The sequence below is a fragment of the Sciurus vulgaris genome (genome assembly GCF_902686455.1).
Source record: "Sciurus vulgaris genome assembly, chromosome: 11".
Taxonomy (NCBI): domain Eukaryota; kingdom Metazoa; phylum Chordata; class Mammalia; order Rodentia; family Sciuridae; genus Sciurus; species Sciurus vulgaris.
The window spans coordinates 55,767,159-55,790,611 of record NC_136472.1 but is presented as its reverse complement, the minus strand read 5'-3'; the positions used below and the strand labels follow the sequence as shown (position 1 = coordinate 55,790,611).

The 23,453-nt window shown below is 40.5% G+C and overlaps 1 protein-coding gene across 15 annotated transcripts in view; it reads right to left on the bottom strand.

The window, feature by feature from the left end:
- PLEKHA7 (pleckstrin homology domain containing A7) overlaps positions 1–23,453 on the bottom strand; it is a 243,759-nt gene that overhangs the window by 150,204 nt on the left and 70,102 nt on the right. The gene's annotated exons all lie outside the window — the stretch shown is intronic.

Sequence of the window (23,453 nt, the reverse complement as noted above, 5' to 3'; positions counted from 1 at the left end):
ATTAGCATCCATCCAAATATTCAAATGTTGAAACATAAATAAGGCTCAGTATGTGCCAGGAGCCACAGAAGATAAAGTTCCTGCAGTCTAGTCTAGTCAGGGAGAGAAATATTAAATACAGAACAAAATAATCACAACGGTCACAAGGTGTTAAAGGTAAGAGGTGCTACAAGAATGCACAAGAGAGCAGGAAAGGTTTCCCTGAGGAAGTGATCCTTTTCCACTACTGAGGCATGAAGATGAAGAAAGTTCTGGCAAAGACACAGTCATTAAGGTTTAAGTGTGCATTCATTTACAGGAGGAGATGATTAAGCAGAAGCAAACTGCCATGCCAGGGACACTAGGAGGGGCATGGGGCAGTTCATAGGTTCTGGAAGACAGCCTGGCTATCCATTCTGAGACCTTTGTGTTTTCTCATCTCCCCCCTGACGGATGGCTGTCTCACTTTGATGAAGGAGCACTAAACAGGAATCAGGAACCTTCACATATGGCTCCAGCTCCATCATCAATTTGCTAAGTGGCTCTACAGAAATCCCTCAACTCTCTGGTTTCAGTGTTCTAAAATGAGGGGTTGGATTAGGCAGTGCTTCTTATAATTTTCTCCATATAATTAAATATACAAATGTCATTACCATTTTGTAGCTTCTATGATGACAAGGTGCCAAATTATTTTCCAAAAGTTATACTGAATATGTTTTTAAAAACTGCATATACCCTTTAAGTATTAAGCAGTATGCCATCTTTCACTGTCTGCTGAAGATAGCTTAGAAGCAGAGGTAAAGAAATGGCCTCCAATCTCTCACCCTTCTGTTTTCTATCTCACTCTCCTACATGAACCAGTCACCAGTACTTATCATCTCTAGCCTTGTTTCTTTTATTCTTTCCTGGATAAATTGGCCAGACAATGAAAAACAGTCCTAGGTTGGCAAAAAAAAAAAAAAAAAAGCATGTTGCGGAGACTCTTTCGAACGATAATTTCCAGTAATGCTGGGAAACAGACACTTTGAAGGAAGCATACAATGTTTCTGGTGACAATTTGGCAATATAAATTAAAAACCTTAATTATTATATCCTATGAACTACCAATTCCACAAACATAATTATGGATTGGCACAAAGAGTTATCCATAGAATGCTCATTTCATCAAAGTAATAGTAGATAATTGCAAATGACCTAAATATATAACGGAAGATTGGTTATAAAGCTATGGTGTAACCTTACAATGGGATACATGCAACTTTAAAAATGGTATATATAAAATATTTACTGTAGAATAAAACAAAAGATTTATAAAATAAATGATCCCAGTTGTGTGTGTTTGTGTTGCTTAGGGGGCAACGTTGGGGGTTGGACCTTCCATGCAGTTATACTGTGTTCATTTTTTCTTACTGTCTGGAACCTATGCCCCAAAGTAAAACACGTTGCCACTATGGCTTGTCATCCTCCCAAGTAAATCTATTAGCCTACATTAAAGTTATAAAACCCTAATATTAAGGCAGAATGGAATAAACCTTACAGGCAAGCAGGAACACAGTTCAATTCTTCACCACCACCTACTCGACATTAGGGATTTGATAGTAATCTTAAAGGGAGAATGGTTTTGGCTTCTCATTAGACTTTTATTTCTAGAGTAATAGACTTTTACTTAGACTTTAGTAACTAGACTTTTCATTTCTATAGATTTTTCAGTTGTCCTTTCCTTGAGTCTAGCTCAATGGTTTTCAAACTTTATCGTGCATTAAAATTATTGTCCATGGTGGTTTAGGGTATACCTCACTTTATGAGATTTTTTTTTAACTGTACACTTACTCCAGAACGTAATTACTGTATAAAAGTTTGGTAAAACAAATAGAAGGTTTTTTTAAAAATATTTTTTAGTTGTAGGTAGACACAATATCTTTATTTTTATGAAGTGAGGATCGAACCCAGTGCCTTGCATGTGCAAGGTGAGCGTTCTACCACTGAGCCACAACTCCAACCCCAATAGAAGGTTATTTACCAATATGTTAGCAATGATTTTTAATTCCCTTCCTTGGAATTTTTTGTTTTTGCCAAGTTATCTAACAATAAACATCTATTACTTTGGTGATCAGAACATAAAATGTTGCTCAAAAATAACTGGGTTAAAAACTCCCTGAAAGGTAAATTAAAAAGAAACTATGCCTTGAGTTTAAAAAGGGTGACTGATCATGCCCTTCATATCCCTTCCCTCTGCAAGCTCTGACACTGCCCCAGTTGGTGCCCCAACATCCAAGGACGGGCAGTCCATTGTCGCTAGGATACCATGCAGGAAAAACTGGCAAGAAAATTATTTTTACATTTACCTCCTAGGCTGTGCTTGTAATAATGCTCAGAAGCTTAGACTAAAGGTTCCAAAATGAAGCAGCCCTGGCTATCAGATAATAGATCTGCCCCCTACTCCCCAAACTATCAAATATTCTGAGTTCTTAATATGCTGAGAGCACATAATACATATATACTCTTAGTCCAAAAGATCAAAAATTGTTCAGCTTGCTTTCCTCAGACCTGGTAGTGTCACCAAGCACACAGAAAACGATGGGGTGAATGAGAACAAGCCACAAATTAGACTGGGCTCTGCTGACAGCAGGTTGGATGATCTGTATCTCAGGTTCCCCTTGGTAAATAGCCTAACAGGAAGAGGGTAGATAAAGTGAACAGTGTGGCCCCAGTGTAGGGTATTATTTAATGAAAGTACATGCTAGGACTTTTGGAGGGAGAAAGGAGCAAACTAGTTGTGAGTTCTTTGGAACAAGACTGTTAAACTACAATTTGCCTTACATTTTGAACGTTCCAAGAACCTAGAGGATTTACAGACCAGAAGCAGGAAAGATAACTGCTGGCTTTCTCTTGCAGCATAACTCAAGAAATCTGAAGTCAAGGACAGAAAACATGTGGCTTAAGCTCCAAGCTGGGGGCCCCTGATTTCTGAAATCACAACTGGCAAAAAACACCAGGGTAGGATCTATAGATAAGGGATGCTTGCATTATATGGCCACATTAATTCAATAATCATTTAATTCCCTACCAGGTACTGCAAATACATTCTGTGCTCAAAATAAAATGCATGATTTCCAAGCCAGACAGGGCTGCCATTAGGTTACATTTTAAATCCACCTAGAGTCTAATCAAGTTAATTTTACTGTTATTGTGTCTATTAAAACATGGAGCCTTTGTTTAGAGAGTGAACAGAGGGGAGGAAAATGGAGACATTAAGGGCTAGGGATTTTGATTATTCAAGAATTGTTTCTGGGAATGAAGTAACAAAAAGAAACGTGAATTTTAAAAGTAATTTTAGCAGGACCAAATATATCAGAAGATAGACCCCTTGAGAACTGTCTCTAGGATCTAAATGAGGCCCCCTTGCCTCATCTAAGCTGGAAACATTCAACACAATGACCAAGAGGCCAACATGGGCCTGGGACATAGGGCCTAAAGGTCATTACCTTGGGGAAAAAAGCACACTTGACCCATGATCAGAGATCAAAAGCTACCCAAACCAAGTTTTGATAAAATGATTAATAATTAAATATATAGCTCTACAGAGTTGTTTTTTAGATCAAAGAAAAAAAATCTAGCTAGAACACAGGTATAACCAATGATCTTCAACTTTTAATCAGAATAAAATGAGGTTAAAAAATGCAGATTTGGGCAGCCTACCAGAGCATCTAATGCCAATGGTCTAGAATGAAGCTGGTGCAATGGTACATGCCTATAATTCCAGCAACTTGAAAAGCTGAGCAGGAGGATCCCAAGTTCAAGGTTAGCCTGGGCAACTTAGTGAGACCCTGCATCACCCTGCATCAAAATTAAAAAGGGCTGGGTTGTAGCTCAGTGGTAAAGTACCCCTGGGTTCAATTGCCAGTACCACTACCACAAAAAAAAAAAAAAAAAAGTCTAGAGTCTCAGATGCTCAGATGATTCAGCTGCTTGTGGTCTTAGTTTAAAGGCCATAAAAGTCTAGTACACCTGTTTACTAATTTTCTAGCAGACATCTCCCAAGTACACTTGAACCAATTGAAGCTGAATAGAATCCAACCAATGCTTCCTGTGAAATCTCTCCAAAATTACAACAAAACTAGAACATGATGAAGAATACCCCCCCAAAAAAGGAAAATCCAAGTAAAAGAAGCATATAGCATATAGGAAGTTCTCTAAAACTACTCATTTTCAAAAGGCTGTCAATGGAGTACTTTTGATGCTGAGTAGTCTCATTTTCTATTCATAAGTCAGTTAGGAACTCTATCAACTCACCAGTGTTTATCACCTATAAAGTACATGGACTTAAACAGACCCAAGTTAAAGTTTAGTCTCACCCACTTCCCAACTGGGTGACCTCGGGTGATTTTTCTTCCAGAGTCACAACTGCTTCAATTCTAAAATGAGATTAAAAATACCTACCCCTGGCGGGGTGGGAGGCAAGAATGGAGGAAGGATGGATTGTATACAGGAAAATGAGGGTTAGGGAGGGGGCGGGGGGAAGGAAAGATAATAGAATGAAACAAACATCATTACCTTATGTACATGTATGAATACACAAATGGTGTGACTCTACTTCGTGTACAACCAGATAAACAAAAGTTGTACCCCATCTGTGTACAATGAATCAAAAATTTTTAAAAAAAAAACCTATCCCTGCAGTATTGTTAGGAGGATTAAAGGACAGACTTCTGTAACACAGAGGACATAGTAGGTACTAAACAAACAGTGGCCATGGTCGTCATCATTTGATTGCTTAATAAACATTTATCAGAATGAGAACTACAGAACACTAAAGAAAGAAATTAAAGAAAACCTTAGAAGATGGAAAGATCTCCCATGTTCTTGGATAGGCAGAATTAATATTGTCAAAATGGCCATACTACCAAAAGTGCTATACAGATTCAATGCAATTCCAATTAAAATCCCAATGATGTACCTTACAGAAATAGAGCAAGCAATCATGAAATTCATCTGGAAGAATAAGAAACCCAGAATAGCTAAAGCAATCCTTCCCACGAAAAATGAAGCACTGGGTATCGCAATACCCGAACTTCAACTTTATTACAAAGCAATAGTAACAAAGACGGCATGGTATTGGTACCAAAATAGACAGGTAGATCAATGGTACAGAATAGAGGACATGGACACAAACCCAAATAAATTCAACTTTCTAATACTAGACAAAGGTGCCAAAAATATGCAATGGAGAAAAGATAGCCTCTTCAACAAATGGTGCTGGGAGAATTGGAAATCCATATGCAACAGAATGAAACTAAACCCATATCTCTCACCATGCACGAAACTCAACTCAAAATGGATTAAGGACCTTGGAATCAGACCAGAGACCCTGCAGATTATAGAAGAAAAAGTAGGTCCAGATCTTCAACATGTCGGCCTAGGTCGAGACTTCCTCAACAGGACTCCCATAGCACAAGAAATAAAAGCAAGAATCAATAACTGGGATAGATTCAAACTAAAAAGCTTTCTCTCAGCAAAGGAAACTATCAGCAATGCGAAGAAAGAGCCTACAGAGTGGGAGAATATCTTTGCCAATCATACTTCAGATAGAGCACTAATCTCCAGAATCTATAAAGAACTCAAAAAACTCTACACCAAGAATACAAATAATCCAATCGACAAATGGGCTAAGGAAATGAATAGACACTTCACAGAAGAAGATCTACAAGCAATCAACAAACATATGAAAAAATGTTCAACATCTCTAGTAATAAGAGAAATGCAAATCAAAACCACCCTAAGATTCCATCTCACCCCAATTAGGATGGCGATTATCAAAAATACAAGCAACAGGTGTTGGCGAGGATGTGGGGAGAAAGGTACACTCATACATTGCTGGTGGGGCTGCAAATTAGTGCAGCCACTCTGGAAAGCAGTGTGGAGATTCCTTAGAAAACTTGGAATGGAACCACCATTTGACCGAGCTATCCCACTCCTTGGCCTATACCCAAAGGACTTAAAATCAGCATACTACAGAGATACAGCCACATCAATGTTCATAGCTGCTCAATTCACAATAGCCAGATTGTGGAACCAACCTAGATGCCCTTCAATTGATGAGTGGATAAAGAAACTGTGGCATATATATACAATGGAATATTACTCTGCCATAAAGAACAATAAAATTATGGCATTTGCAGGCAAATGGATGAAATTGGAGACCATCATGCTAAGTGAGATAAGCCAATCTCAAAAAACTAAAGGACGAATGATCTCGCTGATAAGTGGATGATGACACATAAGGGGGAGGGTGGGAGGAGTTAGTGTTAGGGTTAGGGTTAGGGAGGGGGGCAAGAATGGAGGAAGAAAGGACTGTTTAGAGGGAAAAGAAGGGTGGGAGGGGTGGGGGGAAGGGAAAAAATAATAGAATGAATCAAACAACATTACCATATGTAAATTTATGATTATACAAATGGTATGCCTTTAACCCATGTACAAACAGACAAACAACATGTATCCCATTTGTTTACAATTAAAAAAAAATTTAAAAAAAACATTTATCAGGGCCTTCTCCAAGGCTGGCACTGAAGGTACAGGAGATATGGTAATGACAAAGGACAGAGGGACAGAAAAACAGATAATAAGCAAGGAAACAAGTAAATTCAGATATTGGTGTGTGGTATGAAGAAAACAAGACAGTCATATGTGGGATCAGGACATGCACCAGGAAAGGCCTAGCATGTGGTATTTAACTGAAGAGCATCCCAGGCACAAGAACAGGTGGGAATAAATGAAGTGTCCCTCTGGGAAGGAAGAAGGGCCATGAGCTAGAGCTCTGAGACCAGTGGGAACAGTAATAAAAGATCAAGCTGGGAGACAGCTTAGTGGAGGTTATCTTGGGCCTTGTAACACTTCATGGAAATTCAGGTTCTCTTCCAAAAGCAATAGGAAGTCATGGATGGCTTTAAAATTGACAGGAGAGGCATGATCTGGTTTGCTTCTTAAAATATTTCTGTATATTCTACATGGACAATGGCCTGGGGATTGGGGACAATATATAAAAACCAAATATTATTTCAGTGTTAAACTGTGTGTTCTAAACTACCCTAACACCTTAATATATATGTCCTCCTTTAATCCTCATGAAAACTTTCTGATATGAATACCATTATTGTCCTGATTTTGCAGATGACAAAACCCAGGCATAGGGAGATCAGGTAACTTGCCATGTCAGTCAGTGAGTGGGGGGTCTGGTATGTAAAGCTAGTCTGACTGCAGTGCCACTAACAAGTAGGGCAAAGTAGGGAGAATGGATAACGAAACCCCTGCGATAGTACAGGCAGGACAGGATGGGGGCTGGCCAAGACGGCAGTGGCAAAAATGCTGAACAGGATTCAGCTTGGCAAAATGTCCCAGTGGTGGAGCCAACAGGACTTAATGATGTGATTTATAGCTGGAGTAAAGGAAAGAGAAAAACAAAGATGACTTCCAGGTTTTTTCTTTGAGCAACTGAATGGATGCCAGTGCTATTTCCTGAGATGATTAAGCCTGGGGAAAGAAAAAAAAATCAAACAGTAAGGTAGGAATTAAAATGAATCAGGATCTGTGTTTTGAACACATTAGCCAGACATGGCCAGCAGACGTCCAAGTGGGGAAGTCACGAGGGCAGTGAGCTGCAGGAGTATTCATTCAGGAAAATGGTTGGGAGATGCAAACAGTGATGTCTCACTGTCCTGAAGGTCCTCCTTTCTGGGTGCATGGAAAAGGGGGCTCTTCCACCTACAGACCTCTGGGTGGCTGTGATAAGCAAGGACAGAGTGACATCTCAGCATAAGATTATAACTCACTCTGAGGCTAAAAGCACCCTGCCCAGCTCACTCTCTGTGTTCCAGGAAATCCTGCATCCCAGCTCCACACTCTGACACAGCTTCTTGGAAGCCTATTTAGGCACCATTTCTTCAGGATGCTCCAGGCCAGGCCTCTAGAGGCAATGCAAAACACTCTGGTCCTGGAGGAGAGGTTGGAACAGGAGGAGGGCTGTAGGAGGAAGGCTATCAAGGATCCTGCGGTCTTGTGAAAAGAGGACTTCTACACCTCTCTTCCACTTCAACACTCCTTTTTTTGGTCCTCCTCTCATTACAGCCCATCTGGGTGTGAGGCCCTGGAGCCACTTGCAAGAGCCTGAGTGTCATGATAATAAAAAGGTTTCCAAATTAAGCTTCCCACAATCTTCCCAAATGCCTAGCTGCCACCCAGGTTACAGCATTTCCAGAAAAATACCAACCTCACTTGATAAAATACTTTCATATTGACATCTCCTTGGCTCAGAGGAAATGGGAATGTGCTGGAGGTCAGGTAGAGGTTGGAAGGTGGGGGGGAGGAAATATTTTGAAGTTCAGCTGAAATGTCAGAAACATGAAGCAGCCCATGTTTACACAGAGCTTTTGAAAACTGAATGGCTTCCAAATAGCATTTTAAAAAATGGCTACATCAATTTGTCTAGTGAACTGGCTTTTTAACTTAATAGAAATAGTACCAAGCTATTCTCTTTCTCCACATCTCCTTAGGCTTAATTTCCTAATATAATTTATGCTTTTGTTGAACCTGATTGTTTTATTTTTTAATTCATATTTTATCCCTTTTCCATCGGTGTCTAGAATCCAGAATGGAACAGGACAGAGTGGTAAATGAATAAACAAATAATGCAGTCTTGACATTGCTGGATATTAAACTTTCAGGTACATGTAATCAATAACTGAAGGTTAAGGGGAGGAAATATCCTAATATGTAAAATTCCTTAAAAATTGATCTCTTTATGTGTAAAAAGAAGATCTGGTTATAATTAGCACCTGTATTTTTCATATTTTTCTCTTCTTAATTGCCTAAACAATAATTTATGGGGGAAATGGGTAAAATCTTATGTACTACATGTGTATGGATGATTTTTGTGGCTATTACCATTCAAACAGGAACAACAGGATACCAGCTCAATAACTGTGCTACTTCATCTTCCAAATAAGACTTGTCAAAGCCACTGCAGGGAAATAGGAATAAGACTCAATCTAAATTTATCCACAAGCAAACTTAAAATCTGGCAGTCCATTTCTGGTGTAGGGAGGTAAAGGCATATCAGTGCCTACTGCTATTCTCTTGTGTCCTTCTAAATGCAGAAACAAGTTTGAGAATATCAAATAGCCAACAGCCTAGAAGCACAACTTTAGAGACATAAAAATTATTAGGTTTTCTAAATCATTGCCATGAGCCAAAATCCTTACTGAGACTCGTGAGCCAAAGATAGAACCAGAGAGAACCAAAAGGCTTGTCACACTTACAAGCATCTCCCTAACTGTCTTCTTCAGGGATACTTTCTAACACACACCAAATGTAGCAATTATTCTGATACTGGGGGCAGGCAATGCATGTTTTTTTAGGAGGCAAAGTGAACGTGGTATTTTTTTGTCTAGTATTTTTTAATCACCAGAAGTCACTGGAACCAGTGTCTTCACACTCCTAGAGCACACAGTGCTGACAGATGCTTATAATGCATACCCTGAGGATTTGCAACCCTGTGGAAGAACTGACGGATCAAATTACGCCTTGTTGCAGTTTGAAATGTGTTTTATTGCCTTTAATATTTTGAAGATTGACAGTCTATGCAGTACACAGTAGGTGGCAACACTGAGCCATGAGAAATTCCATTTGCCAACCTTGCTAAATAAAGTTTAATCTAATAATGAACACTGTTCTAAAAATTCTGTCTCTATTAGAATAATGACAACAGGGACAGGGTAATTAAAAACACATGCCTGATGAATCTGGACTCCAAATGTACTTTTTGGCATGTTGTCATTTCCCACAATTACTGGGCAAATTCAATTATTCCTTGACACAGACAAGTTGTGCCTCTCCCTTTCTCCCCAGTGGCTTTTATCAAAATAATATTCAACTTTAACACACCTGCATTTTAGGAGTCAGTGTGACAAGAGCAATAAACACACTTGGAGACCAAGAAAAATGAGTTCTGAGACTGACTTTGCCAACCTCAGGTGTGGGCTTTCTTTCCCCCAAACTCAAGACAGACTGGAAGAAAGCAGCTGTCAAAAAGCAGCAAGGGCCTGTGCCAGAAATACCCTCACTGAGCTGCTCTAATTGCCAAGAGATAAGAACCCATAACTCACACACACACTTGTGGCTCAGGCTCAGAAACAACAGGCAGACAGGAAAGAACACAGCTCTGTGCAGACAGACTATGCTGCTACTCTCACCAGTGACATGACCTTGGGCAAGCTGTTTCCCTCCCCTGAGCCTCAGTCTCCCCCATCTGTGAGGACTAGTGGCATGTGCAAAAAGTGTCTACTACAGGACTGGACTTACGGCAGGTGCACTATAATTCCCTGGAATGGTTACTGTCATCAGCAACCTCTGAGAGACACTGTGAGTAAAATGAGCTTGAAATGAAGGTCAAGCTCTGGACAGGAGACAGTGTGCATTCTTGAAAGGGCCTTGGTTTTCTATGAAGGCACTACAAGAACCAGTGATATAAAAATCCCTTGCTACTCTGGCCTTATTCCTTTGTTCAAACAAATATTTACCAAGGGCTTATAATGTGCCAGGATTGTGCCAGGCACGGAGGACAACATGGCTCTAAACTCGGGTTCATAGTCTAGTGGAGGAGACAAGCTTTCCAAATAATCACATAAGTAGATGTGAACATACATCTGCCCTGATATTACAAAGGAGAGGTACACGGCTACTCTAACAGGGCCACCTCAGAGGAAGAAAATGGCCCAAACTAAGGAGCCACATGATGAGGAGGGGTTAATATGGCAAGGAAGAAGCTGAAGAGAACTTTGGTTATAAGAAACCAGAATTTTACACACCTGTAATCCCAGTGATGCAGGAGGTTGAGGCAAAAGGATCTCAAATTTGAGACCAGCAAGATCCTTTCTCAAAATAAAAATAAAAAGGGCTGGCAGTGTAGCTTGGTAGTAGAGCACCCTGGGTTTAGAAGGAAGGAAGGAAAAGAGGGAGGGAGGGAAGAATTTAACTTAAAAGAACTAACCAGGAAGAACTTAGTTACCTCTGATGTTTTCCTTCTCGAACAGTAAAATCCAGAAAATTTATATTCTGTTTCTTTTTGTTGTTGTTGTTGTTTGTTTGTTTGTTCTGGATGCCAGGAAGCTCCAAGTCAAATGTGGAACTCAGCAATTGCGTGACCTTTCATGCATGGGTCTTTGTATTCTTCACAACCTCCTTAGTTTGTTTTCTTTTTACTTGTAGTTTCCCTAGTCCTAATTTCAAATTCTTATTTCTATCTTACTGCATATAGAGTTCATGGATCTTCAGTAGAAGGAGGCAGGATACAAATAGAAATTTATTAATACTCTTTCTAAGGTTAAGGGGCTGAGCTGGAAAAAACCATAAGAGTTCCCTTGTGTCCCCAGCTCATGTGTTATCCCAAGACTTGTGGTTTGGTCCATTTTTATACAAGCAGTGTGTTTTTTGTGGTTTGTGTAGCCCAGCATGATGGTGCTTTTTCCTGAGATACTTGGTCAAGATATATTTCTGCCCCACAAGCAGCTTTCCTTGTGCTAATATTTTTTTCTTTGAAATATTCACTGACCTATATTTATCGTGAACCTACACTATGAATATCCTCAGATAGTTGCCTCCTATCTGTTTTTCTACTTCACTCTTAAAAGACCATTTAACAAAGATTTTCTATTTAAACCTTTCATATATGTAAAAACCCTTCATCACCAGGCACAGAGGCACACACCCATAATCCCAGCAACGCAGAAGGCTGAGACAGGAGGATTGCAAGTTTGAGGTCAGCCTCAGCAACTTAGTGAGACCCTATCTCAAAACTTAAAAATAAAAAGGACTGGGAATATGTACCTCAGTGGAAAAGTGGCCCTGGGTTCAATCCCCAGCACAAAAAAAAAAAAAAAAAAAAAAAAGAAAACTCTGCTCTTACTCCTGGGGAGAGGAAATCTTTGTAAATGACAATCAGACAAAACTCTGGGAATCTCAAATTGTGGTTCTTAATTATTTTTGGTCCTGGCCCCCTTTGCTTGATGAAAACTTTGTAAGTTATCCTCAAGAAAATACATAAATGAAATGTTTGTAATACAAACACAATTTTTAATTTCAGAGATTCAAGGCCCTCCCAGAAAAACAATCATGAGGTTCTTCGACTGTCTCTAAGAAAGTGAATACCTGAGAATGCCCGGGAAGCTGTGGGCAAGAATATTTGAAAAATATAAATATTATAAATAATTATATATAACATATAGAGTGAAAACTCATAAAATAATATGAAAAGTTTTAACTTACTAAGGTTTTCATTTTTGTTTTTTGGTACCAGGGATTGAACACAAAGGCACTTAACCACTGAGCCACATCCCTAGCCCTTTTTATTTTTTATTTTGAGACAGGGTCTCACAAGGTTGCTTACAGCCTTACTAAGTTGTTGAGGCTGGCTTTGAACCTGTGATCCTCCTGCCTCAGCCTCCCGAGTTGCTGAGGTTACAGGCATGCACCACCACACCCAGCCTTAGTTTTTTTTAAGTGAGTCAATTTGAAAAAATAGATTATATACTATTGCAAAACTGTACAGGTGGACAAGAATGCCTGAAATTTGGGATGGTTAAAATTGAGGGAACACTGCACAGAGGACTCACAAATCTCAGGTTTAATCCATGCAGATAGAGCTTAAATGTAACACATGAAGCAGCTCATTCAACGCCATTGCTTCTTCCTTTTCCTCTCCTCGTGTTCCCCAAGACCAGTTGGCCTGGCAACACATACCCTCACATCTCCCTCATCCCACCAGTCTTTCCTCCCATTACAGGCCACAGGATTCCTGGTTTGCTGCAAAGACCATGAAAGTAACAGGTTGGAACGCAGGGAACTTTGTGAAGTAGAGCTGCCGACGAGACGCCCCTCCCCCCGCTGGAGCAGTGAACTCGGACAACTGGGAGCGCCGTAAAGGAGGCCGCTCGGCACAGTGCTGGGACTCGGAGCAACCACTGGGGCTCCTGCGCCTGCCCAGGGGAGGAGTGGCGAGGAGAGCTGTGTGGACTCAGAACACCGGGGCCTGCCCTGAGGAGGAGGAGGAGGAGCATGGCCGCTTGGATTCGGAGTGACTGCACCAGAGCTACAGGCGGTTGCCAGAGGAGAAGCCATGCGGCGAGCAGTTTGGACTCAGAACGACTGCTTCTGAACACGGGGGCCTGCCCTGAGGACGACGAGGAGGAAGAGGAGTGCGGCCGCTTGGATTCGGAGTGACTATACCAGAGCTACAGGCGGTTGCCAGAGGAGGGGCTGCGTGGCGAGCTGTTTGGACTCAGACCACTTCTGAACACCAGGGCCTGCCCGGAGGAGGAGGAGGAGGAGGAGGAGGAGGAAGAGGAGGAGGAGGAGGAGGAGCTCAGCGGGTCGTTTGGACTCGCAGTAACTGCATTGGAGCTCCAGGCGGCTGCTCAGAGGAGAAGGCGAGTGGTGAGTTGTTTGGACTTAAAGTGACAGCTCCTGAACACAGGGGGGCTGCCTGGAGGGGAAGCGTGGTGGGTCGCTTGGTCTCGAGTGGCCGCACCAGAGCTCCGGGCGGTTGCCCAGAGGACCCGTGCAGCAGGTCACGTGGATTCAGAGCCACTCAGAACAACCGCTCCTGAACACCCGGGGGGTTACTTGGAGGAGGAGGAGGAACAGGGAGGGTCATTTCGACTCGGAGTGATTGACTGCCCCGGGCTACGGGTGGTCGGTGGGAGGAGGAGGCACGCAGTGAGTTGCTTGGACTCCTAGTGACCGCACCGGAATACTGGGTGGCTGTCTGGAGGAAGAGGCGTGTGGCGGGTCTCTGGGACTCAGAGCGATTGTACGGGGCCCCAGGTGGCTGCTCAGAGGAGGGGCCGCATAGCCAGGCAATTAGGTGTAGAGCAGGGTCCCAGGATCTAGGAGGCTTCTGGGTGGAAGAGCCGCACAGAGACAGGCTTAGGGGCGGAGGGAAGGTTCCAACCTGCGGGCAGATTCTCTGAGGAGGGGCAGCCTAAGGAGATTCATCTGCGAAGTGTGAGGCTCCCAGGCCCAGGAGGTAGGCCCAGGCCCCTGGGAACTTTGCAGAGGAAGGCAGCCCAGCCCAGGCGGTAGCTGTAAATTGAGGGGAACCTCTAGGAGGGAACTGACCAGCGAGACCTCCCCACCGAGTGAGTCTTCCCTGCCGGGTGAGGTTTCCCCACAAGGACGGTAAAACCAGAGACACAGGCCCAAACAGGCCTTGCCTCAGCCCGCAGCCTAGGTCCCCTTTGGATGACCATTGGTCAACAAGTGGAGGCACCTCTGCCCACTAGCAGGGATTATACCCCACCTGAAGGCCACCACCCCTAGAGAGGCAGCTTCCTTGTGGAGCACCGCATTATCAACTTCCTCCAAGACTTCAGCCTACTGAAGGCTAAGGGGGGATATATATAGAAATCTTCAGGGACATTGTAAGTCAATAGAGGAAATCTGCAATATCTCAGCGGTCCTCTGATACCTGAACAATATGAGAAAACAAGGAAAGAAAATGCTGCAAACAAATCTAGATGTTACATCAATAAAACCCAATGACAGCATGGCAGAAGAAATGACAGAAAAGGAGTTCAGAATGTACATAATTAAAATGATCAGAGAAGCAAACGATGAGATGAAAGAGCAAATGCAAGCATTGAATGATCGCACCAATCGACAGTTAAAAGAGCAAATACAGGAAGCAAAAGATCATTTCAATAAAGAGTTAGAGATATTGAAAAAAAAACAAACAGAAATCCTTGACATGAAGGAAACAATAAACCAAATTAAGAACTCCATAGAAAGCATATCCAATAGGATAGAACACCTGGAAGACAGAACCTCAGACATTGAAGACAAAATATTTAACCTTGAAAACAAAGTTGAACAAACAGAGAAGATGGTAAGAAATCATGAACAGAATCTACAAGAACTATGGGATATCATGAAAAGGCCAAATTTAAGAATTATTGGGATTGAGGAAGGCCTAGAGAAACAAGCCAAAGGAATGAACAATTTATTCAATGAAATAATATCAGAAAATTTCCCAAATCTGAAAAATGAAATGGAAAATCAAGTTCAAGAGGCTTATAGGACTCCAAATACACAAAATTACAACAGACCCACACCAAGGCACATTATAATGAAAATGCCTAACATACAAAATAAAGACAGAATTATAAAGGCTGTGAGAGAAAAGAACAAAATTACATTCAGGGGGGAACCAATATGGATATCAACAGATTTTTCAATCCAGACCCTAAAAGCTAGAAGGGCCTGGAACAACATTTTTCAAGCCCTGAAAGAAAGGCCAACCAAGAATCTTATACCCAGCAAAACTTACCTTCAAATTTGACGATGAAATAAAATCCTTCCATGATAAACAAAAGCTAAAAGAATTTACAAAAAGAAAGCCAGCATTACAGAACATTCTCAGCAAAATATTCCATGAGGAAGAGATGAAAAACAAAGAAGCAAATCAGCAAAGGGAGGAATTATCCTAAAGGAATTGTCAAATAAAGGAGGAAACAAGTTGTGTCAAACAAATAAATAAATAAAATTTAAAAAATGAACCAAATGACCGGGAAACCAAATCATATCTCTATAATAACCCTGAATGTTAATGGCCTGAATTCATCAATCAAAAGACATAGACTGGCAGATTGGATTAAAAAGAAAGATCCAACAATATGTTGCCTGCAAGAGACTCACCTCATAGAAAAAGATACCCATAGACTAAAGGTGAAAGGATGGGGAAAAACATACCATGCACATGGACTCAGCAAAAAAGCTGGAGTATCCATCCTCACTTCAGATAATGTGGACTTCAAGCCAAAGTTAGTCAGAAGGGATAAAGAAGGTCATTTCATACTGCTTAAGGGAAGCATAAATCAGCAAGATATAACAATCATAAACATCTATGCCCCAAACAGTGGCTCATCCATGTATGTCAAACAAATCCTTCTCAATTTCAGAAACCAAATAGACCATAACACAAAAATACTAGTGATTTTAACACGCCTCTCTCACTACTGAACAGATCTTCCAGACAAAAATTGAACAAAGAAACCATAGATCTCAATAACACAATCAATAATTTAGACTTAACGGACATTTATAGAATATACCATCCAACCAAGAGCGAATACACTTTCTTCTCAGCAGCACATGGATCCTTCTCTAAAATAGACCATATATTATGCCACAAAGCTAATGTTAGCAAATACAAGAAGATAGAGACACTACCATGTATTCTATCAGATCATAATGGATTGAAGTTAGAAATAAATGAAAGAGTAAAACACAGAAACTATTCCAACATCTGGAGATTAAATAATATGCTATTATATGATGAATGGATAACAGAAGATATTAGGAAGGAAATTAAAAAATTCTTAGAGGTAAATGAGAACAAAGAAATATCATATCAAAATCTCTGGGACACTATGAAAGCAGTACTTAGAGGAAAATTTATTTCATGGAGTGCATTTAATAAAAGAAGTAAAACTCAACAAATAAACGACCTAATACTACAGCTCAAAGCCCTAGAAAAAGAAGAACAGAACAGCACCAAAAGTAGTAGAAGACAGGAAATAGTTAAACTCAGAGCTGAAATCAATGAAATTGAAACAAAAGAAACAATACAAAAAATTGACAAAATAAATAGTTGGTTCTTCGAAAAAATAAACAAAATTGATAAACTTTTAGCCACACTAACAAAGAGAAGACGAGAGAAAACCCAAATCACTAAAATTCGGAATGAACAAGAAAATATCACAACAGACACGATTGAAATACAAAACATAATTAGAAGCTATTTTGAAAATCTATACTCCAAAAAAATAGAAAATTCTGAAGACATCAACAGGTTTCTAGAGACATATGAATTGCCTAAACTGAATGAGGAGGACATACACAATTTAAATAGACCAATTTCAAGTATTGAAATAGAAGAAGTCATCAAAAGCCTACCAACAAAGAAAAATCCGGGACCAGATGGGTTCTCAGCCGAGTTCTACAAAACCTTTCAAGAAGAGCTCATTCCAATACTTCTCAAAGTATTCCATAAAATAGAAGAGGAGGGAACCCTCCCAAACTCATTCTATGAAGCCAATATCACACTGATACCTAAACCAGACAGAGACCCATCAAGGAAAGAAAATTTCAGACCAATATCCTTAATGAACATCGACGCAAAAATTCTGAACAAAATTTTAGCAAATCGCATCCAAAAATATATTAAAAAGATAGTGCACCATGATCAAGTGGGTTTCATCCCAGGGATGCAAGGTTGGTTCAACATCAGGAAATCAATAAACGTAATTCACCATATTAATAGACTTAAAGTCAAGAATCACATGATTATTTCAATAGATGCAGAAAAAGCATTTGATAAAATACAGCACCCCTTCATGCTCAAAACACTAGAAAAAATAGGGATAGTGGGAACATTCCTTAACATTGTAAAGGCCATTTATGCTAAGCCCGTGGCTAATATCATTCTAAATGGTGAAAAACTGAAAGCATTCCCCCTAAAAACTGGAACAAGGCAGGGATGCCCTCTTTCACCACTTCTATTCAACATCATTCTTGAGACTCTGGCCAGAGCAATTAGACAAACCAAAGAAATTAAAGGGATACGAATTGGAAAAGAAGAACTCAAACTATCCCTGTTTGCTGATGACATGATTATATATTTAGAGGAACCTGGAAATTCCACCAGAAAACTCTTAGAACTCATAAGTGAATTCAGTAAAGTAGCAGGTTACAAGATCAATGCCCATAAATCCAATGCATTTTTATACATAAGTGATGAATTTTCAGAAAGAGAAATTAGGAAAACTACCCCATTCACAATAGCCTCGAAAAAAATAAAATACTTGGGAATCAATCTCACAAAAGAGGTGAAAGACCTCTACAATGAGAACTATACAACACTAAAGAAAGAAATTAAAGAACACCTTAGAAGATGGAAAGATCTTCCATGTTCTTGGATAGGAAGAATTAATATTGTCAAAATGGCCATACTACCTAAAGTGCTATACAAATTCAATGCAATTCCAATTAAAATCCCAATGACGTACCTTACAGAAATAGAGCAAGCAATTATGAAATTCATCTGGAAGAATAAGAAACCCAGAATAGCTAAAGCAATCCTTAGCAGGAAGAGTGAAACAGGGGGTATTGCAATACCAGATCTTCAACTCTATTACAAAGCAATAGTAATAAAAACGGCATGGTATTGGTACCAAAATAGAAAGGTAGATCAGTGGTACAGAATAGAGGACATGGACACAAACCCAAATAAATTCAACTTTCTAATACTAGACAAAGGTGCCAAAAATATGCAATGGAGAAAAGATAGCCTCTTCAACAAATGGTGCTGGGAGAATTGGAAATCCATATGCAACAGAATGAAACTAAACCCATATCTCTCACCATGCACGAAACTCAACTCAAAATGGATTAAGGACCTTGGAATCAGACCAGAGACCCTGCAGATTATAGAAGAAAAAGTAGGTCCAGATCTTCAACATGTCGGCCTAGGTCGAGACTTCCTCAACAGGACTCCCATAGCACAAGAAATAAAAGCAAGAATCAATAACTGGGATAGATTCAAACTAAAAAGCTTTCTCTCAGCAAAGGAAACTATCAGCAATGCGAAGAAAGAGCCTACAGAGTGGGAGAATATCTTTGCCAATCATGCTTCAGATAGAGCACTAATCTCCAGAATCTATAAAGAACTCAAAAAACTCTACTCCAAGAATACAAATAATCCAGTCGACAAATGGGCTAAGGAAATGAATAGACACTTCACAGAAGAAGATGTACAAGCAATCAACAAACATATGAAAAAATGTTCAACATCTCTAGTAATAAGAGAAATGCAAATCAAAACCACCCTAAGATTCCATCTCACCCCAATTAGAATGGCAATTATCATAATTCGAGCAACAACAGGTGTTGGCGAGGATGTGGGGAGAAAGGTACACTCATACATTGCTGGTAGGGCTGCAAATTAGTGCAGCCACTCTGGAAAGCAGTGTGGAGATTCCTTAGAAAACTTGGAATGGACCCTCCATTTGACCGAGCTATCCCACTCCTTGGCCTATACCCAAAGGACTTAAAATCAGCATAGTACAGAGATACAGCCACATCAATGTTCATAGCTGCTCAATTCACAATAGCCAGACTGTGGAACCAACCTAGATGCCCTTCAATTGATGAGTGGATAAAGAAACTGTGGTATATATATACAATGGAATATTACTCAGCCATAAAGAATGATAAAATTATGGCATTTGCAGGCAAATGGATGAAATTGGAGAATATCATGCTAAGTGAGATAAGCCAATCTCAAAAAGCCAAAGGACGAATGATATCGCTAGTAAGTGGAGGATGACACATAATGGGGGGGAGGGAAGGGTTAGTGTTAGGGTTAGAGTTAGGGTTAGGGAGGGGGGCAAGTATGGAGGAAGGAAATACGGTATAGAGGGAAAAGAGGGCTGGGAGGGGTGGGGGGAAGGGAAAAAATAACAGAATGAATCAAACAACCTTGTTCTATGTAAATTTATGATTACATAAATGGTATGCCTTTACGCCATGTACAAACAGAGAAACAGCATGTATCCCATTTGTTTACAATAAAAAAAAAAGTTTAAAAAAAAATAAAAATATATCCGTTAAAAAAAAAAAAAAAAAAAAGAAAGTAACAGGTTGCCTTGGCCTAGGAGGCATCCATAGGGTTAAACAGCTGCCCAGGTAGATGTGATGGGTCTTGGTGAGGAAGCTGTATTTCACTGACATCCAGATCCAAAGAGATCCAGATATCACCAGAGGAAATGAGTCAGAAACCTAGGAGATCAGAGAATGGTCCTGGGCATGCCATGACAAAGCCAGAGCCACTGTGGTCAAGGGCAAGCAGGGCAAGGGAAGGGTTACCAGAAGGAAAGCCTGTGTGGGTCCGTGACCCTCTGCATACACAACCAAAACTTAAAAGCTCCACAGTCAATGGCACTGAGCTGGGCTGACAGGAGATGGGCCACTGGTATCTGCTTCTCAGCCCTGAATGTCCAGCCCCTAGCATAGTGCTAGTGGCACACAGGAGGCACTCTGAGGAAATGGAAGGACTTGATACTTTGGGGCAAAGGGAGAGAAGTGCTTCATCTCTTTTCTTCTTCCCCCTGGTGGCTAGCAGATGCTATATACCATAGATGCCCAGGAAATGGTTCTTTAAAAGCAAATAACTGCCTGACACAACAACTAAGTGTTTAAAAATATAAATTCTTCAGAAAACCTGGAATGGAACCACCATTTGACCCAGTTATCCCACTCCTCGGTTTATGCCCAAAGGGCTTAAAATCAGCATGCTATAGTGACTCAGCCACAACAATGTTTATAGCAACTCAATTCACAATAGCTAAATTGTGGAACCAACCTAGATGCCCTTCAACAGATGAATGGATAAAGAAAATGTGGCATATATATACAATGGAATATTACTCATCTTTAAAGAAGAATGAAATTCTGGCATTTGCTGATAAATGGATGGAATTAGAGAATATCATACTAAGTGAAATAAGCCAAACCCCAAAAACCAAAGGCCGAATGTTTTCTCTGATATGTGGAAGCTAATTCACAATAAAGGGTAGGGGGATCGTGAAAAATGGAGTTACTTTATATTAGGTAGAGGGGAGTAAAGGGAGGGGAAGGGATATAGGGGAAGGAAGGATAGTAGAGTGAAATAGACATTATTACCTCTTGTACATGTATGACTACATGACCAATGTGATCCTGCAATTGTATAATCAGAAAAATGAGAGATTACACTCTATTTATGTATGATGTATAAAAATGTATAAATGCATTCTACTGTCATTTTATTTATTCTAATTTGAACAAATAAAATAAAAAATTTAAAAATCCAGTGACTCCTCCCAATATATATATATATATATTGAGTATATATATATATATACACTCATTCAAAAAAAATGAATCCAGTAAACCTTGATGTCTTGTTTTTTCATTTTCCACAGGCAAGTTCAAGGTGGAAAGCCAAAACAGAGTGACTTAAAAGCTGACTGTGGCTTCCTCAAGGCTGCAGACACTCCTTTATTAACCACTTGGCCCTGATGTCATTTCTATTTACTCCATTCCCAGGAAAGGGAGTTTAAGCCTGAGAGGCAGTGAGACCCAGGTTCCGCCATTCTCTAGATAAGCAAATCACTGAAGAAGTGGCCTACCTTCCTCCAACTCAACCCTGGTACCTGCCACCTCCAAGAAATAACCACACTGGAGAAGAAAATAGCTGGTCACGGTGGTGCATGCCTGTAATCCCAGCAACTTGGGAAGCTGAGGCAGGAGGATCACAAGATAAAGATCACAATGTCAGCAACTTAGTGAGGCCCTAAGCAACTTAGTAAGACCCTATCTCAAAATAAAAAACAAAAAGAGCTGGAGATGTAGTTCTGTGGTAAAGCACCACTGGGTTAAATTTCCAGTACAAAAACAAACAGATTAGCGAAAAAATAACAATATATTAGAGGCAATGACACAGTGAGCCTCTCAACCTGGTTGGCTGACTGGGGCAGCACACCTCTGAGGTTACCAGTTGCCCTTTAGAAATGGGTATTCTAAGGTGCTCAAATGATCCATCTCCATCTAGGGTTTCTTTACCAAGTTGGATCAAATGTTAATGGCCAAACAGGCTTCATAATCTCAAAGCTGGAAACAATCTTCAGAATCACAAGCTTAAGGCTCATCCCTTTATAACATCCCTACTGACTGTACATCTAGCTAGGACATCCCCATTGACAAGACTCCTGAGGTAACCCATTCCATCTTCGGGAAGTGCTATTAAAAGTTTGGGTGTTTACTGTTTTTCTCTGGAAAAGAAGATTGTTTGCAAGGCACTCCAGAACAATGAAACCCATGGAGAGGGGCACCACAGGAGAATTTGATTCAATTTCCCCTTCCGCCATCCTGTGGAAGTTTTCATTTAGAACATTGACTCAAAGTCTCTAGAACTAGAAGTGATGGCAGTGGTAGCTAGCATTTATAGAACTCATATCATTTACAGCATGAGCCATGCATATGCTAAGAGCTTTACAGGCAGACATATCTCATTTAATATTTAGTTTTCACACTCTCCTTAGAGCAAGATATTATTTATTACCTTTTTATACATGTGAAAATGAAGCTTCAGAGCACTTAACTTGCCCAAGGTCATAAAGAAGAAGGTGAACTAGAAATGAAACCCAAAGTTTAATTATTTTCTTTTGTTTAGCAGAAGAAGCCTTTTAAAAAGTAGACTAATGTCAATAAAATAAAGCAGTCCTGTGTATGAAGGCCCCTGAAGTATTCCACAGACAGTGATACTGGGTGTCTACTGGGTGGATGCCTTTTCTGAAAGTACCTCTCTCAAAGGGAAAGCTCCTGCTTCCTTTGGGGCTGTACTCCAGTGTGACATGTAGCACAGGAAGGCCCTTAGTGAATGGTGCTGACTGAATGAATCTAATATCTGCAGAGCACTTGCTATGTTCTCAGCACTGTTCTAAGGACCTTCCATGTATTAACTCAATTAACCCTCACAACAGGCTCTATTGTTCCCTTTTACAGATCAGAAAACTGAGACACAGAATGATCATGTAGCTTTCTCAAGGACACAAAGCTGAATTCAAATTCAAACTCAAGGTCTCATTGACCCCTACAAAACCTATCGGTTCCCTTGGAACAGATCTGAAAAGAGCTGAAGTATACAGGGCTCACTTAGGCCATGCATCCACGGACCAGATCCTTAGCTGGCCTTCTACCATCAACCATGCTGCCCCCCTGACATTCACCTTTCATTTCTCCTTTGCTACTCATGATCCCACTGTGAGGCAGGCAGAAGCACTTTTAGTATCACCACTCTGGAGATAAGGAAATTGCTCTGAATGCTCAAGTATGCCGCTATTCTCAGAGAAATTCAATGACCAGCACCCACCTCAACGTGGTCACTACTTAGGAGCTGAGTCTGCTCTTCTATCTCTTTTTTTTTTTTTTTTTGGTACTGAGGATTGAACCCAGGGGTGCTTAATCACTGAGCCACATTCCCAGCCCTTTTTCATTTATTTTGAGACAAGGTCTCACTACATCGCTTAGAGGTTTGCTTATCTGCTGAGGTTGGTCTCAAACTTGCAATCCTCCTGCCTCAGCCTCCTGAGTCCCTGGGATTACAGGTATGCCTGGCAAGTCTGCTCTTCTGTATTTTGCTATGTGAGCTGGGTCTCACACATTATGATCCCAAAACAACTTCAGGGCAAGAGAGTAAGGAAATAATGCCAAAGAGAAGGCCAAAAATGATAAGAGGGCTGAGTGGTGCTTTCATGGGTATTTCACAGCAGTTTGCTTCCAAGCCCACAGTTTAAAAATGAATTGAGGTGTCCACTGTGAAAGGCAGC